This window comes from Rhinolophus sinicus, chromosome 17 (genome assembly GCF_057876585.1).
Source record: "Rhinolophus sinicus isolate RSI-liver-muscle chromosome 17, RSI-T2T, whole genome shotgun sequence".
In the NCBI taxonomy this organism is placed as follows: Eukaryota; Metazoa; Chordata; class Mammalia; order Chiroptera; family Rhinolophidae; genus Rhinolophus; species Rhinolophus sinicus.
In genome coordinates, this window is record NC_142517.1 from 57,720,985 (window position 1) to 57,737,677 (window position 16,693).

The 16,693-nt window shown below is 43.6% G+C and overlaps 1 protein-coding gene and 1 long non-coding RNA gene across 6 annotated transcripts in view; one reads left to right on the top strand and one right to left on the bottom strand.

Annotated features, from left to right (window-relative positions):
* Window positions 1–2,377, bottom strand: part of LOC141571048 (uncharacterized) — a 38,788-nt gene extending 36,411 nt beyond the window's left edge. Inside the window, exon 1 of the long non-coding RNA XR_012495542.2 lies at window positions 2,195–2,377. This is a non-coding gene — a long non-coding RNA (uncharacterized LOC141571048). The remainder of the gene's footprint in view (window positions 1–2,194) is intronic.
* A 222-nt stretch (window positions 2,378–2,599) lies between these two features.
* Window positions 2,600–16,693, top strand: part of BDH1 (3-hydroxybutyrate dehydrogenase 1) — a 35,391-nt gene continuing 21,297 nt past the window's right edge. The window contains exon 1 of one of the 5 annotated variants that reach the window (XM_019723504.3): window positions 2,600–2,823. The gene's annotated coding sequence lies outside the window, so the exon portion shown is untranslated. Of the gene's footprint in view, window positions 2,824–6,646; window positions 6,732–6,874; window positions 7,101–7,198; window positions 7,441–8,140; window positions 8,469–16,693 lie in introns of those variants that run through there. The other 4 variants (XM_074329791.2, XM_019723496.3, XM_088794670.1 and 1 more) reach the window with 4 other exon arrangements.

Sequence of the window (16,693 nt, forward strand, 5' to 3'; positions counted from 1 at the left end):
CCTCATCTCTGCCTGGCCGAATTCTACTTAAATATCACCTATGTAGTATTCCTACCAAAAATGTTTAACCTGGATCCAATCATGAGGAAATAATCAGACAAACCCAGATTTTTGGATATTTTACAAAACAACTAGCCTGGACTCATGAAACTGTCAATGTCATGAAAGAAACCCACCCCCCCAAAAGGACACGGTCCTGTTCTACATGAAAGGAAACTATAGACACCTGATAACTAAATAGAAATCATGATTCTTGGTTGACATCTTGATTTAGGGAAATAAAACTATTAAACTATAAAGGACATAATTTGGACAATTGAAGGAATTTGAGTGTAGATTACTTAGATCATATTATTGTTACCAATGTTAAATTTCTTGAAGGTGTTCAATTGTATAATGGTTGTGTAGGAAAATTGCCCTGTTCTTTTGAGATACTTGCTGAAATATTTGGGAGTGATGTGTCATGATATCTGCAACAAAGTTTCAAATGACTCAGCAAAGTGTGTATGCGTATGTGTATATATATAGAGAAAAAGCAAATGTGACAAACAGTTAACAATTCATGAATCTAGATTATGGCTTTATGGGGGTTCTTTATACTCTTCCTTCATCTTTTCTGTAAATTTAAACTGCTTCAAAATAAAAGTTTGGAGGAAAAATATCTCATCTATTATTGACTCTGAGATCAAAGGCAGTCACCTCCTCCTGTTTTTTGGCCTCAACCTGAAGGAATATCTCCCTCTCCCATCCTCCCAGACCCTATAGTTTTGCCTGTTACATCATCTGGACCCAGCTGCCCTGGAGTGGAATAAACTGCAGTTGTGTCTGTCCCTCTCCCTGGGCTGTGAATACCTGGGAGGCAGTGGCCATAGAGACATCAGGTGATGGAGAGGGTGAAAAGCAAGCCCTGCTATGTCCCAGCTTGGCCTGGGACCAACCCTCCTCCCTCTGACCTGTGCTCCAGGCCCCTGATTAAGGGCCCTTCCTATTCCTGTTGGGTCATGCCCTCCCAGGCAGAAAGACACCAATTCCAAAGCAGAAAAATCTATTTCAGTGTAGCTTCAGGGTCCAATCAGGGTAGCAGACTATTCTGGTGGGTGTATTTGTTCGGGTTCTACTGAGGAACAGAACCAACAGGATGTGCATGGATGGAAAGAGAGAGAGAGAGAGAGAGAGAGAGAGAGAGAGAGAGAGAGAGAGAGAGAAAGAGAGAGAGAGAGAGAGATCTATTTTAAAGAATGGTTTACAGGATTGTAGCAGCTTTGCAAATCCAAAATCTGCAGTCTAGGTGGTCAAGGTAGAGACTCAGGGAAGAGCTGCAGTTCAAGTCCAAAGGTGGTCTGCTGGCAGAATTCCCTCTCCTTCTGGGGAGGTCAGTCTTTTTCTACTAAGGCCTTCAATTGGTTGGATGAGGCCCACCCGCATCAGGGAGCTATTCTGCTTTACTCCAAGTCCACCGATTTAAATGTTAATCACATTCAAAACACCCTCACAGAGACATTCAGAATAATGTTTGACTAAATATCTGTGCACTGTGGCCTAACCAAGTTGACTTATAAAATTAACTATTGTAGTCCGCTCCCTGTCAACCTGACACCCATACACCTCTCTTAACCACACTTAATCTCCAAATAAAGGCAATAATAAGGTCATGGTTCCACCTAACATCATCCACAACGCTGTGTACAACTGAAAATGCTCTAACCGTTTCCCCCAAAGAGGAGGCAAAGTCCCTGTGATGTTTACTCTTCTTGGTATCCCATAACTTCAATAATATGATGTAAAGTTAACAATACTACAATATATATGATATAAAGTCAAAACATCTTATGTTACATGATAAGGGGATACAAAAGGAAAGAAAATGAAGACAATACACACACACACCCCCAAAATAAGGAAGACATACTGATGACAATTACAATTCTTGTTTCTGTAACTGATTACACGATTGTCTCTGGTATTTATAATTACCTTTTCCCACCGCCCATTCCATGTTCCCTTTGCCCTCAGCTGGTCATGGTTCTTTACCTGGTGGGGTGACCCTAACCTTCATTCAATGAAGGGTCTAGGCCATTAATAGTTCTACCTGACTTTGGTGGTTGTAATTTTCCATTGACTTGAATTACAGAGCACGGTAATACTAAGAGACAACCTAAGGGAACTCCTGCATTCCAGATCTGCTCCTCCTTACCTCCACTGTGACGTTCAAGGAGTATATTTTGGCACCATCTTCTTGCAGCTGAGCCTGTCCAAAGCCACTTGGCCATTTAAAATGTTTCTCAGGTCCTCATTCTGCGTCGTACTTAGGGCCCTCTCTGCATATTTCTCATTCTGTTTAGGTCAGTTACTGTGCTCATTTATGCCCACACATACCTGGCAGGGAGACTCAAGATGAAGTTGGGTGAAGCTAACCTTTGGCATCATTTTTTCTCATGTGTCCCCAAGCAGCGGCACCTACCCTTGATCCTCTGCTTGTCAGAGGACCAAACTCACAGACATTTTAAGCTTAAAACAAACAGTTACAAAGCTGAACTTTGCCTCGATGACAAACACACAACCATCCAGATCTCCAAATATTGTATTCTATCATGAGTTAGCTTTGCTTATCATATGAGTATGAGACTATCCCTTCCCAGCTAAAGGCAAGCATTGAAATAAAAGCCGGGAAGAGGTCTCCAGGGGTGTCTCTTATACCCTATCAACTGAGAATCAAGAGAATTCCAGGTGTATCTGGCTTGTAACTTGCTTGGAGAGGATCCTGTGTGCGGATAGTACTAAGGGAGACTTGTCACACAGACCGCAGACAGGAGACCGGCTAAGGTGAGAGAATGCTGACTGTGAGAACTACTGTCAGCAGAAGGAAAACCTTCTAGTCTTAGGAAGTGCCTGGTGTGAAGGGGGGGTGGGTTAGGGAGAAGCAAATAGGTCCTTGGAACCTGCAGCAGCTTTGCAATTCAATTTCCCCTTTGAAATAGTAGGCTCTGTCCCTGGGAGCAGTAAGCAGAAAATATAAATAATACACATTCATTGGGAAAAAAACTGATGAAATTTTCATCTAAATAAGCATATGGTTTTGTATCCTGGTTTTTAAAACTGTTTATTGTAATATATAAATATTTGTGGAAATAGTGGAATTTGAAGTTCAGAAAATTCAATCAGACCAAAGGGTTGATCATCTTGTCTCATATTTTTGTCTTTTAAAGTTTATATGAATTAGAACCTAGAATTACTTTTCCTAATTGAAGGCATCAGATCTGGGCATCTGTAGTTGTCCTCAGTGAAAGAAGTTTCCATGTCACAAAGTAATTCCAGCTTCTGTTAGGTTACTTACAAAAACAATGCCCGACCGGTTATAAAAATATTTTGTACTCCACATAGCCTTATCAGTGGGGACTTTTATCCTTTTTTTCCCAAGGCAAGAACCTTAGGACAGTTGGTTTAAACAGCCTTTGTAATAGGGCAGGGATCTGTCTCTGCCACTTCCTACCTGTGTTGCTGTGGGCAAGTTATTTGTCCTCTCTAAGCCTCAACTTCCTCAGCTGCAAAATGTGGATAATCTTGGGTTACTTTTAGCACTGTTGCAGAGACTAACTGAAATAACGCACACAAGGCACTTGACATAGTCTGGTACATAGCGATCAGTCACTTACCAACTGCCAAGTTGTATTTCTGAAGACAGGGACCTGCACTAGTTCCCTGCATTGCATTCCAAGAACAAAGCACAGTGCCTGGGATGTAATAAGGGCTCAATCCCTGTAAACTGAAGGAAGGAGGGAAGTTTTATGGGTTTCTGTAGCTTGGGGTGGGATGGACAGAGGTGGGGACACAGTTGTTTTTTTCATCTCCTCATACGCTTTTCAAAGATCCCAATTACCTCAAAAGAACTTTGCTTAAATTTCCAGCGTATAATTTCCAACTCTGTGGCTTCGTCATTTTAATTAAATCTGTTAGAGTCAAGAGACAGAAAGGGGTGTGGGGCTGTGGGTGCTGATACTGTCCCTCTTTTTCCCTTAAGGTCCCAGCACTTGTTTTGCTTGCTCATTCACTGCAGGGAAAACGTTGGGTCTCCAGTTCTCATTTGCAGAATTCAGTATTACAGTCATGTTACGAACAAGAGCTCTTTTCAACACGCTAGATTCTGAGCACCAAAGCTTTGTTTTAGAATACATTGGGCTTTTTCTTTCCTTCATTGTCAATTACAGAAAAAGCCATTTAATATTTCTAAAATTCTGCAGGCTAAGGTTAAGTTTTCCACATAATATTTTTTTTTTTTAAGAAAATTCAATTACATCAAGACAAAGAGAAGCACCTGTGGCTTTGGATAGTAGATGGTGTTATTATTCTCTAACCCCAGCAGAACTGAGCACAGAGCACTGCACATGTGGGTGGGCTCCTGGAGGGCTTCAAGGTGGCTGGCTCAGTGCAGGATTTCACCTGCACCATCTGGCATCAGCGCTTAACACTGAGGGCAGAGAAGACCAGGGGCATTCAGAGATAGGGCAGGGAAGATGAGGCAATTACTAGCTTGAGCTGGCACTCAAGACAGGAGTGAGCCGGAAGGCAATTAGGAGCTGACACAGGGACAGGAGCAAATACCGTGGCTCTCTGGGCAGGGGGATCTTCTGAGGGTGTTTCATCCCAACTGTGTCATTCAGGAGGCGACCTCTTACAAATCCTGTCCTGAACCGCCACCAGAACTCCCACTACTTTGACATATCCCTTTTTCAGAAGACTTACAGGACTTCTGATGGTTCATTTAGTTTCTGCACATATCTCATTTTCCTCCTTGAAGGAATCCGGAATAAGGGCTCATTCCCTCCAGCACCTACATAGTTTGGTAATTAATGAGATGAAATGTGCTAAGTACCGCAGAGGAATTGCTTTTATGGGGGGTGAGGAGAAGAGTAGGAAGGAGATAGAATCTTGGTACAAGCTATGTTGGGAGCGACTTGGGTCCCACACGGGTTCTGCTTCCATGTTCAACCCCAGAGATGAATCTTCCCAGTGTGAAAGTCAGCAGCCAGGACCTTGGAAAGAGGGCAGAGGTTTAAAGTGGGGCTGAGAATGGCTTTGTTGGACTCTCTCCTAGTCCAGCCCTTCAGCTGGCCCTACCTCCTGGGAGTCTCTGGTACATCCTGCCTGTCTCTGAGAGCTTATTAGTGAGCCCCTGGAGGGCAGGGCAACTGGGAAATAAAAGGAGCAAAACCTCAAATTGAACAAATCAATTCCTCAGCAGTCTTGGGAAAGGTCTGGTGATAATAAGGCCTGGAAGGTGAGCCAAGATGCCTCTTTTGGGGCAACTATTGGCTTAGTCTTGTCCCTCCCTCATGCTGTCCCCCCCAACAAAAACAATGAAAATGGAGTCTGAGCAAGGACTTGTGTACAGGTAGTTTATTTGTGAATGAATCCCAAGGAACAGGAGTGGAGGACTGGGAAGAGTCAAACAAGCAAGGAGGAAAGAGAGGCAATTCAAGAGTGCAATACTGAGTGGACCAAGTTGGCACTACTATGGGCACCCAGGGCTCTATTATCTTAGGAGCTGTACAGAATGTACCTTGGAATTGCCCACCGGAAGAATGGAGAGCAGAGCATTTCTCCACCAGCTCCTGTCTGCCTTCGTTAAAGGTTGTCCCATGAGGTGTTACTTCCTTTACACGTCCAGGTTTATGCACCTGTCAGAATGGCAGGGGGTTTCCGCAGGGGTCCCAGACTGCAGTGGCAGATAAGCCCTGAGGCAGCAAGATACCAGGTGCAGCTGAAGCAAGATGCTCTTGGGTTCTGCCGTATGCAGCTGGTTGCGACCGCATAGCTGGTATAAAAAGAAGGTCTGGGAAGATGTGAGGTCAGCCACAGGCGGAGTCTGATACAACCTCAGAGAGGTCAGACGTTGTTTTCCTGTCTGCCATAAAGAGAACTATGTTTCCATTGAATTCTCAGTCTAAAGTTAAGATCTATTGTTTTCCTAGGTGGAAATATTCTTTTAATTAACTGCTTTTCTGGGAATGCATAACCCTCAAAGTGTGACGTGGTGACCCAATGTAGCGATTCATTGTTATGGTTGTGGCATGATGTATGTAGACACTCCTCTGAAACACAGCACTGAAGCAAGTACTCTGGCTTGAGTCTGTCTGTTAAACGGGTACAGAAAACCAAGTGCATCATCCCTTCATGATTATTTCACTCTTCAAGGCTCTATGTGCCAGGAGCTGGGGATAAGGAAGACACAGTCTCAGACTCAGTAAGTTCACGGAATGGAGCTGGCAGGTTTTTTTAAAGCCCCACCAGGCTAGTACCTCTCTCCCATTTTCATTTGCTCGGTCCCTTTCCAATCAGTCTTTTCTCTGTATTCGACCTAAACTAATTTGCAGGGACAGTTTCCTTCTCTTCTTAGTCTGTTTATTATTCTAGAAACGGTGGTGGCAGCCTGATCAGCCTGATCTGTGCCACTCTCCTCTGATGTTCTATTGTTGAAACTCTGGGAAGCTGTGCTATCCAATTATTTTTAAAGACGCCTAGGAGCAAATTGTTAAATATATTTCGTCTGCTCAAAAGACACTTAAAAACTAACTGATCAACCCTGGTGAGTTCCAAAGACAGCAAATATGCATAGGAGCTGGAAGGAACCTCGTCCTCACCAGGGTTTCCTCACTTCCTGAAGCAGCACCTTCTTTCCCCGCGGGGTCCTGGAGGGAGATGGCGGTGAGATCTGCGCCGGATTTAGGGCCGAGGTGGGCAGGCAGCAGGGGGAGCCTAGCGCGAACAGGCAGCTGGGTGCCTAACGATTGAGGGGCACGCTCTGCTGGAGCAGGGCCAGGCCAGATGCCCCAGCGCCAAGGAGGTGGCGCGGGAGCACTCCCCGCCCCGGCGACGCCAGCCGTCGGGCCCCGCCCGTCCGGTCCAGCCCTAACACTGGCAGGCAAGGTGTCTAGGCGCGTCCGGTAGCCGAGGCCGCAGGAGGGGTTTCGTGGAGAAAAGGGCGGCAGCGCCCCCACTCGGTCGGCCAGTCCAGGAGCTCGGGTACCTGTAAAGCGCCGGATTAAGGCGAGCGTGCCAGCTGAGCCCTCTGCAGCCCGGGCCCCCTGACCATTTGGTTTGGGGTAAGAGGAGGGGTGCTCATCTCTACAGCTGGGGTGGGATGCGTCGGCGCCCTTTGCTCAGTTTGGGTCGGCCTTGCGCGGCCCTTTAGCTGAGTCGCCCGGATGCGGGTGGGAAAAGGGGCACAGAGTCTGGCAGGACGGGCCCTGCGGCCGCCGTGGAGTAAAGGTAGGAAGATGGATCGATCCCGCCCAGACCTATCTCAGCGGTAGATGGGCCTCACCCGCCGCCCTCCCTGGCCTTGTATCCGCGCTGTGGGAGCCCGGCCTAGCGTTTATTATTCGGAGTAAGGTGCTCTGCAGGAGGAGGCCCAGGTTGAACACGCGGCCCCGAGATTCCCACGTACAAACTTCCGGACTCATACTTCCCTGCTGCGACATTTTACAGAAGGAGACCCTGTCCCCAAGAGGATAGGAACAGGCCCAAAGTCACAAGAGGATAGGAACAGGCCAAAGTCAGGGGCCCAGCCTGGACCGAAGCCAGCAGTCCCGCCTTCCATCCCCGGGCTCTTGGGCATTGCTCCCTTCTCCACCGTATCTCCTTTCTTCTGCCCGGTACCCGTCCTCATCCTCCCATGTCCTCCAGGAGGCTCTATTCTCGCGGATTTGGGGAGTACTCGCTCCCCCACCTGCTGCGGCTTCAGGAAAGATGCTGGACAGCGGTCAGGCCGCCGGTCCAGCTGCCTTGAGCACCGGCCTCAGGACCGGGGGAGGAGGAGGACCAAGCAAGTTGATAGGCGCCGCGGGGGTGGGCTGGGTATGCTGGGTTGGTGGTGCTGGGCCCGGGTCGGCCAGGGCCGGGAGCAAAGGGGGCGCACCAGCGCTAGGACTGTGGGGCTTTGTCTGGGCGGTGCCGCCCCAGCCAATGGGAACGCGGCTCGGGCCGAGCCCCCGCGGCTCCCAGCCTCCTGCTGGCGGGAAGGGAAGACGGCCTTGAGATTGGCTGCGCCGCACGACGTCCCGCGGCGGCGCCTGCGCGTCTTGGGCGTTCGGCTCTTTCTTGAGCGTTAGATGAAGAGGGCCTGAGACTGTATAGTCCCGTCTGTCTGCGCGTCTTGGTTGCGCTTCCCCCGGGCGGTCGCCTCGGGGCCGCGCCCTGGTGGGGGAGGGTTTGTCTCTGCGCCGCGTCGTTGAGCTCGGCGCGTTTTTTTCCATCCAGTTAGCCAAAATCTGAAAATAGCTGCTGCAGAGTCACAGTCTATCCGTGTGAGCGGTTGCAGAGCACATATTTCCTTGTGGAGGGCCGCCTGCAAGCCTCCTGCTGCCGGGATCCTTTATGACGCAGCAAATGTCCTACTTTCTAGGACATTTGGAGCCGGGCCCTGCCCTGGGCATATACCCCTGGCAGGCGAGGAAGCCGACCTTTTGAAAGTTTGTGGTTTTCATACGCTCCTTCAATACACGTTTTTAGAGCGCCTTCTTCCTGTCAGGCACCAGAGTAGATATTTTGGAGGATTTATAAGTCAGTGATGCAACATGTGGGTCCTAGCTTTGGGGGCTTCACAGTCCAGGTGGGGATTGGTGGTTAGGTGAGGGCTGTGAATGGCTGTAAACAGAAATACCTCTAATACTCCCCTCCCTAGGTAAGTGCTATTATAGAGGCACAGAAGGAAAGCATGAAATGGGAATGCAGGGATTGATTTTTTAAATTAATTTTATTTATTTTTGTCAATTACAGTTGACATTCAATATTATATTAGTTTCAGGTGTACAGCAGAGTGGTTAGACATTTAATTTACAAAGTGATCCCTGGGATTTGTCTAGCACCCACCTAGCGCTACACATAATTATTACATTTACATTATTATTGCCTATGTTACCTATGCTGTACTTTATATCCCTGTGACTATTTTGTAACTACCAATCTGTACTTCCTAATCCCTTCCCCTTTTTCACCCAGTCCCCTAACCAACCAGTTTGTTCTCTGTATCTATGAGTCTGTTTCTGTTTTGTTTGTTCATTCACTCTGTTATTCAGATTCCACATATAAGTGAGATCACTTTCTCTGTCTGACTTATTTCACTTAGCAAAATACTCTCTAGCTCGATCCCTGTTGCGAACGGTAAGATTTCATTCTTTTTTTTTAATGACTGAGTAATAGTCCATTGTATAAATGTACCACTTCTTTATCCATTTGTCTATTGATGGGCACTTAAGTTGCTTCCATATCTTGGCTATTGTAAATAAAGCTGAAGTGAACACGGGTGCATATATCTGTTCGAATTAGTGTTTTATTGTTTTGGATTTCTTTGGATAAATACCCAGGAGTGGAATTATTGGGTCATAAAGTAGTTCTAATTTTAATTTTTTGAGGAACCTCCATACTCTTTTCCATAGTGGCTGCACCAATTTGCAATCCCAACAACAGTGCAGGAGGGTTCCCTTTTCTCCACATCCTCACCACTTGTTTGTTGATTTATTGATGATAGCCATTCTGATAGGTGTGAAGTGATATTTATCTCATGTGGTTTTGATTTGCATTTCTCTGATGATTAGTGATGTTGAGTATCTTTTCATTGGTCTATTGGCTATCTGTATGATCTCTCTGGAGAAATATTCAGGTTCTCTGCCCATTTTTTAGTTGGATTGTTTGTTTTTTTGGTGTTGAGTTGTTTGAGTTCTTTATAAATGTTGGATATTAACCCCTTATCAGATGTATCATTGGCGAATATCCTCTCCCATTCAGTAGGGTGTCTTTTCATTTTGTTGATAGTTTCCTTTTTTGTGCAAAAACTTTTTAGTTTGATGTAGTCCCATTTGTTTACTTTTTCTTTTGTTTCCCTTACCCTAGAAGATAGATCAGAAAAAAATAGCACTAAGAACAATGTCAGAGAGTTTACTGACTGTGTTTTCCGCTAGGAGTTTTATGGTTTTGGGTTTTACATTTAAGTCTTTAATCCATTTTGAACTTATTCTTATATATGGTGTAAAAGGTGGTCCAGTTTCATTTTTTTGCCTGTATCTGTCCAGTTTTGTCAGCACCATTTATTAAAGACTGTCTTTACCCCATTGTATGTTCTTGTCTCCTTTGTCATAGAATAAATGACCACATAGATGTGGGTTTATTTCTGGGCCCTCTATTCTGTTCCATCGATCCATGTGTCTGTCTTTATGTTAGTACCATGAGGTTTTGATTATTATAGCCTCTAGTATAGTTTGATATCAGATAGTGTGATGTCTCCAGTTTTGTTCTTCTTTCTCAAGATTGCCATGGCTATTCTGTGTCTTTCGAGGTTCCATATAAATTTTAGGATTATTTGTTCTAATTCTGTGAAAAATGCCATTGATATTTTGATAGGGATTGTATTGAATCTATAGATCACTTTGAGTAGTATGGACATTTTTTTAATGGTGTTAATTCTTCCTATCCATGAGCATGGTATATACTTCTATTTATTTGTATCTTCTTTAATTTCTTTCTTCAATGTCTTATACTTTTCTGAGTGCAGGTCTTCTATTTTCTTGGTTATATTTATTCCCAGGTATTTCGGTTTTTTGATGCAATTGTAAACGGAATTGTTTTCTTAATTTCTCTTTCTGATAGTTGTTATTGGTGTATAAAAATGCAACTGACTTCTGAATATTCATTTTGTATCCTGCTACTTTACTGAATTCATTTATCAGTTCTAATAGTTTTTTGGTGGAATTTTTAGGATTCTCCGTATACAGTGTCATGTCATCTGCAAATAATGACAGTTTTACTTCTTCCTTTCCAGTTTAGATGCCTTTTATTTCTTTTTCTTCTCTGTTTCCTGTGGCTAGGACTTCCAGCACTATGTTGAATAAAAGTGGACATCCTTGTCTTGTTCCTGATCTTAAGGAGAATGCTTTTAGCTTTTTTGAATATGTTGTTAGCTGTGGGTTTGTCATATATGGCCTGTATTATGTTGAGTTATGTTCCCTCTATTCCCACTTTGCTAAGAGTTTTTATCATAAATGATTTGGATGCTGGATTTTTGTCAAATGCTTTTTCTCCATCTATTGATATGATCATATGATTTTTATTTTTCATTTTGTTTATGTGATCTATCACATTACTGATTTGTGGCTATTGAACCAACTTTGCATCCCAGGAATAGATCCCACTTGATCATTGTGTATGATATTTTTAATATATTGCAGAATTCAGTTTGCTAATATTTTGTTGAGGATTTTTGCATCTATGTTCATCAGAGATATCAGCCTATAATTACCTTGTTTTTTAATATCTGTCTGGTTTTGGAATCAGGGTAATGCTTGCCTCATTGAATGAGCTTGGGAGCCTTCCCTACTCTTGAATTTTTTGGAATAGTTTGAAAAGGATAGGTATTAATTCTTCTTTGAATGTTTGGTAAAATTCACCTGTGAAGCCATCTGGTCGAGGACTTCTGTTTGTTGGGAGTGTTTTTTATTACTGATTCTATTTCATCAGTTGTAATTGGTCTGTTCAGATTTTCTGTTTCTTCTTGATTCTGTCTTGGAAGATCGTATGTTTCTAGGAATTTATCCATTTCTTCCAGATTATCCAATTTGTTGGCATGTAATTGTTCATAGTATTTTCTTATAATCCTTTGTATTTCTGTGATGTCAGTTGTCACTTCTCCTTTTTCACTTTTGATTATATTTATTTGAGTCCTCTTTTTTCCTTTTTGAGTCTGGTTAAAGGTTTATCAACTTTGTTTATCTCTTCAAAGAACCAGCTCTTGGTTTCATTTATTTATTTATTTATTTAGACTCTGTTTCATTTATTTCCACTCTGATATTTATTTCCTTCCTTCTACTCACTCTGGGCTTTGTTTTATGTGCTTTTTCTAGTTCCTTTAGGTATAAGGTTAGATTGTTTGAGATTTTTTTTGAGGTAGGCCTGTGTTGCTGAATTTCCCTCTTAGGACTGCTTTCGCTGTGTCACATAGCTTTGAGGTCGTTGTATTGTTATTTTCATTTGTCCCAAGGTACCTTGGTTTCTTCCTGGACTCATTGTTAACCCATTCATTGTTTAGTAGCATGTTCTTTAGCCTCCATGTGTTTGTGTGTTTTCAGTGTTTTTTTTTCTTGTAATTGAATTCTAATTTCATACTATTATGGTCAGAGAAGACACTTGATATGATTTGAATCTTCTTAAATTTATTGAGACTTATTTTGTGGCCTAACGTGTTCTATATTGGAAAATGTTTCATGTGCACTTGAAAAGAACATATATTATGGTGCTTTGGGGTGAAATCCTTTCAAAATACCAACTAAATCCATCTGGTCTATTGTGTCATTTAAGGCCGCTGTTTCCTTGTTGATTTTCTGTCTGGAAGTTCTATTCATTGATGTCAATGGGGTGTTAAAGTTCCCTTCTACTGTAATTGTAGTACTATCGATCTTTCCCTTTATGTGGGTCAATATTTGCTTTATATATTTATGTGCTCCTATGTTGGGTGCATAAATGTTTACAAGGGTTATATCCTCTTGAAAATATTCTTCTCTGTCTTTTATTATAGGCTTTGTTTAAATGTCTATTTTTTCTGATATAAGTATTGCTACCTAACTTTTTGTTGTTTCCATTTGCATGAAATCTCTTTTTTCATCCCTTTATTTTTAGTCTGTGTGTGTGTCTTTTGATCTGAAATGAGTCTCTTGTAGGCAGCATATGTGTGGGTCTTGTTTTCCTATCCATCCTGCTACCCTATGTCTTTTGATTGGATCATTTAATCTATTTACATTTAAAATGCTTATAGATAGGTACATAGTTATTGCCATTTTATTATTCATATTTATTTTTCCCCACCCCCCCGCTTCTTCTTCTTAAAGAAGTCCCTTCAACATTTCTTGTAATACTGGTTTGGTGGTGATGAACTCCTTTCTCTTTTTCTTCTCTGGGACAGAGATTTGATTTAGGGGATCAGGAAATGTATTTTGGAAGAGGTGTTATTTGAATCAGTTAGGACTTGGTCAGATGATGATGTCAGATTTGGTATAGGACTAGTAAGGTGCAGAAATTGGTAAGTACAGGGCTTGTTGAGCATTGGTGTAGCAAATGTTATAATGAGTAGAAGTGAAAATTATCATTGGAGATAGGATTTGGAGGGACCAGGTGAGGACGCTTAGCTTGTATGCTTTGATTTGAAACGTGGTAAACACTTATGAATAGAATGGCTCCTTAATCGGTTAGTTAGGCTAATGTCATTTTTTATATCTGCACCAAAATCTTAAAAATATCTTTGATGCTTCCTTCTTTCATTCACATCCTACATTTAATTTGTCTATAAATTATTGTGGGCTCTACCTTCAAAACATAGCCGTATACGGTGCCCCTGGATTACTGCCGTAGCTTCTAAATGGTTTCCCTGCTTCTGCCCTTGTCCATCCTCCGTCTATTCTTAACCCACAGAGAGTTATTGTATTAAAATATATGTCTGACTTCAGATAAAAGCATTTTTGATTCATTCAAATATTAAGTGCCTACTGTGTACAGGGCACTGTTACGTATTGGGGATACAATGGTGAACAAAACAAAACCTCCACTGTCAGAGCTTACATTCTAATGGGACTGAAAGACAGCAAATAAGATAAATAAGTACAATATGCATAATATTATGATGTAAGTTTCCAAGGAGGGGGAAAGATGGAAGTAGGGAAGGGGGATAGAAAACATCAGGGGTGGCCACAGAATGTCTTACTGAGTAAACATGTGAGTAAAAGACTGAAGTGAGAGGATGAGCCCTGTGGATAATGAAGGGAAGAACGTTCCAGGTAGAGGGGAAAGTAAGGGCAAAGCCGGAAGCAGGAACTTGCCTGTCATATTCCAAGGACAGCAGGAAGGCTGCTGTCACCGAGGTGCCATGGACAAGGCGGGGATGAGGTCAGACAGGCCATGGGGCTCAGATCATGGAGGGCCTTGTAGGGAATCTACAGTGATTTTGGCTTTTACTCTGAGCAAGAATCGGTGCAGGAGAGACATAATCCAATTTATATTTCAGAGGCTCACACAGGCAGTGCTGAGTAGTGTCTGAAGAGGGGCGTGGAAGAGGGAGCCTCGTTGGGGGCTATTGCAATAATCCAGGCAAGAACTGATGAAGGCTCAGACACAGACGATAGCAGAGGATCCTAGATACATTGTGAAGGTGGAGCCAGAATTTGCTGACAACTTGGCTGTTGAGTTTTCGAGAAAGACAAGAGTCAAGAATGGGGAGTATTTAGAGGAGCAGATACTCAGGGCCATAGCACAAGCTTAGTTTTGGACAGGTTACATTTGAGATACCTATTCAGCATTCAAGGGGAGATGTTGGATGGGCAGTTGGATACATAAGTTTGGAGTTCAGAAGAGAAGGATGGTTGGAGATAAACATTTGGGAGTTGGCAGCACGTTAATCATATTTAAAGCTAGGAGAGCTCATCATGGTGGTGAGAAGAGACCAAGAACGGAGCCCTGAGACTCCATTGTTTAGTGGTTTGACCTGAATTTAGTAGGCAAGCCCTGTTCACCCAGGGATGGAATGCCTGCTTAATCTGCCACTTGTAATTATGGCTATTTTGGCAGCTCTGGTGACACTTTCTCTTAGGGAGGGAGAGATGAGAAGCAGAGAGGGGGAGGCCCATCTTTCTGTTGTCATTACAAGACCTACAACATGATGTTCTCAGAATAAGGGGGAAGCTTAAGAATTAATAATGATCTGCAGAAAGAACCTGCTTTCAGGGTGTTTTAGCTAATATTGTTTTGGCTGCAAGTAATAGAAACTTTAAGCTTGCTTAAATTGCATGGAGAGTAAATACATTGCGTGCTGTATAGAGCTGGAGAGCAGGAGGGCAGAGGGGCCTCAATAGCAGATCTGCCTGAGGAGGCTCTGTGGTTTTTTTTCTCTCTCTACCTCCACCTCTGCTCCTTTCTGCAGGCGTGCCTGACTCTTTTCTCTGCAGACTGGCTTTCTCCATCTCTCTGGCTTCAGGCCCAATGTAGCATAGCTGCCTGCTTCCCACTCCAGCAGCCAGATCACATGTCCCTGCCCCACAGAAGCTGAGTTGCATTCTTTCTCAACGCCAGGGGACAGAGTGATGGGTTTATTTTCGGTCATGTGTCTCTCCCTGACCCAGTCCTCTATGGTGGTGGTGGTAGGTGGTCTCACTGTCCAACTTCAGCTGCAGGTGCCAAATTGTGTGGGTGAGAAGCAGGTCCAATAAGACAGGAATCAGGTGAGCAGGACAGACACCCAAAAGGTGACCACTGCTGAGAGTGTGACGTGTTTGTTCCCTGAGGAGAAGTGGCCACCAACCAAGTCTAATCGGATGACTGGATTGTTTCTCAGGCTAATCCAACTGTCTGCGTTAGGTTTGCCTTCACTGAGCTGGGCTACAAAGTTATATCCTTGGCTTTTATTGAAGGTGTCTGTTAAACACAGATATATGAGCGTCACCCCTACTCTTAGGATCCAATGGTGGTGAGAACATTGTCTATTATATCATTTGGTGTTCCTATATAATGCGTTTAGACTTTTGTTCCAGAATAGTTATTTCTCTAAGGAATGACAAGCATCTTTTTTTTCTTTTTTCTTTTTTTTAAATTTGTTGGGGTGACAATTGTTAGTAAAGTTACATAGATTTCAGGTGTACAATTCTGTAATACATCATCTATAAATCCCATTGTGTGTTCACCACTGAGTCAGTTCTCCTTCCATCACCATATATTTGATCCCCTTACCCTCATCTCCCACCCTCCTACAAGCACGTTTTTTGAACGAGGGCTTTAAAACTTGTTAGGTTGCCCTTTTGCATGGCCTCAAGGAAACCCCCATTAACTGTGCAGTTAGCATGTATAGCTGAGCTGAGCTGGAACTTTTAGGCAAGATTATACTAAGCAATCAGAAGGGAAATAGCCAAAGGATATATACATCTATCTGGTGAGGGATCTCAAGCTCAAATGCCTGTAGTGTCCAGGCAGTTAAGTAAGGTGATCTGGGTAGGCGTGAGATCGTAAGTGTAAACTGTTTGTATTGAGTTCAAGCATTTAGCTGCCTCATTACATTGCCTTTTAAAACACTAGGCTGGCCAAACAAAATAGCCAAGTAGAATACAGCCTGCCAGTGGTGAGACCTTGGAGTCTCACACAGCTTGCTGGTCTTAAGCTCCTCAGTGTCTGGGGTCCCTACATAGGATGGTTCCCTACTGAAACCCAGCTTGTCTTCCCCAGTGGGACAGGGCCTTCCCTCCCACATGGTAGTGCCAGGGCCCATCCAGATTCATGTCCAGAAACATGTGACTTTTCTTTCCTGCCTATGGCCGACTCTGTGTTCCTATTTCTTGCTGATGCCCTACCTTTTCAGAGGAACGTCTGCCTCTTGCAGACCCTGTCCCACAGGAATGCAACCAGCTCTATGCGCTGTAAGACAGTCCTGTCAGGATGCATTAAGGGAGCCCAGGATCACGACGGGGATGCACGCACTGTTCCTTTGGAGACGAGGTGCTTTCTACAGGTCACGTTTGGGTTTGAAAATGGAAAGGAGGTGCCCTTGAGAGCAGACCCAAGTGTTTTCACTTTTAGAAAAGTTTCTCCCAGATGATAGATTGATATGTGAGCATCTTGATTTTGCAACAGTATCTTATAAATTTGGTCACTGGGAATTAAGCCCCCTGTCGGC